The 1,835-nt window shown below is 34.3% G+C and overlaps 1 pseudogene; it reads right to left on the bottom strand.

Moving 5' to 3' along the window:
* The window catches only part of LOC111405545, a 5,816-nt pseudogene extending 4,576 nt beyond the window's left edge, over window positions 1-1,240 (bottom strand).
* Window positions 1,241-1,835: the final 595 nt, after the last annotated feature.

Here is a 1,835-nt window from a genome sequence, read left to right as displayed (position 1 = left end):
CCAAAAAAAAAAAAAAAAAAAAAAAAAAAATTAATTAAAAATAATAAAACACCAGAATCACCTCAAACACATATAGCATTTTAAATTTCTGAAAAAATAAAAATAAAAAAACTTCAAAAACGATTCCCGTCTATTCAATTCCACAAGAATCTGCGTATATAGACTAAAAGAGTACGAAATTTTACCATAGAAAATTTTGATTCTCCTGCTGGCTTTTGGTAGATGGGGTGATCTGAGGAGAAGGAATATAAGCCAATTCTATTTTTTTACATAAGCCATAATCCCTTAAAAGAGCTACACTAAAAAAAATTAAAAATGGAACAAATTAACAATCATGTTGTAAGCTTTTGATAACCTCTAATGAATCACATTCAGCTTCCCTCTTGATTTCAGTTTTCCCAACGTCCAAGGTCCCTGGATTTCATACGCACGTAGTTTTTTTTACCATAATTCGACAGTTACTGTTGCAGTAGAAGGGAATGTAGTCATTTAAATTGAAATAGGATTTAAGTTTAATACATCACAAGTCATTAAAACCAAGTCTGAAACCTAAATTTTTTTTTTTTTTTTTTTATCAAGTCTGACAGTCCATTTTTCTATTTAAATAGCATTCTCTTGGGACTTGGGAGAACAACAAAGTTGACTACAAAATTATAATCAACACATGCTTTTGCTTCCCATCTAGCCTGAATTTTCTCCTCCTAAATTCTCAATGCTTGATGCTCAATGATAAGTGTATTTTATACACTTATTTAGGCCGTTAAGTTAGATTATTTATTGATGAATTATATGAAACGTGGCTTAATTCTATGTAAATATTATTAGTTAGGTAACAATCGATGAAAGATGCGAAAGTGGGAAAAACAAACGGTGAAATGGGCTAAATTATGAGGGATCCAAAGCTCAGGGACTAAATTCTAAATACTCAAAAGTTGTATGGAACCTCAAGATAAAGATTCGAGATGTACTAGGGGTCAATTGGATGAGAAAAGAAGTTAAGAAGGTGAAATATAGTCAAAGTAATACCTGTCATTAATTTCCAACCGAAAAAGTTATGTTTAGTTTCAGATTGAGACCCATTTTTCAATAGTAAACATTCGAATTGGGAATTATATTTGGATAATTGGCACAAAATGTCCCTACCTTTCAAGTTTATTGTGAAAAAGTCCTTACTTTTCATTTTTTGACATTTTTACCCCTACATTTCACCTTTCTTTACGCTGGACATCCTTTTCACCATTTTTTAACACAAAATGATCAAACTTTTAAAAAGTGCAAATTAATCCAAATAAATTATAAAAATATCTAAAAAAACACACATTCTCTCTCTCCCCTCTCTTCTTCTCCTCCCCTCATCTATCTAGCTATGATTTTCACCACATTCTGGCCACCATGGAAACCGGACCATAGTACCAACTTGAAGCCATCACTACCATCTACACAACCCACCCATCAGTTGGCCCTAACTCCAAGTGAATTGGTCGAAATTTCCCTCCAAAATTTACCAGTCGCACAAAGTAAAACTGTCGACTGTTCCCTTTCTGACTACTCCCAACCCAAGCCCAACATATTGGTAGATTCTCCTCATCATGAGGCATCAAACAATGGTCCCCAAACACCTATTCAACCACCCAATCAACGTTGAAGCCAAACATTTCTAACGTAGTCATCACGCAGGTTTCGAGCAAAATTTCAGCGAACGTGGTGGACATCATGATCGCGGACCACCGTATTTAGCACCCTCTCATCATGATGAAGCTATTACAACTATGGGTCTTCAACAATTTTACACGAATCATGCAACTGATTTGGGACAATTCGAAGCATACGGGTTT

This window comes from Olea europaea, chromosome 1 (genome assembly GCF_002742605.1).
Source record: "Olea europaea var. sylvestris chromosome 1, O_europaea_v1, whole genome shotgun sequence".
In the NCBI taxonomy this organism is placed as follows: Eukaryota; Viridiplantae; Streptophyta; class Magnoliopsida; order Lamiales; family Oleaceae; genus Olea; species Olea europaea.
Note: the sequence above shows the minus strand (reverse complement) of the source record. Positions and strands in the feature narration are given on the sequence as shown.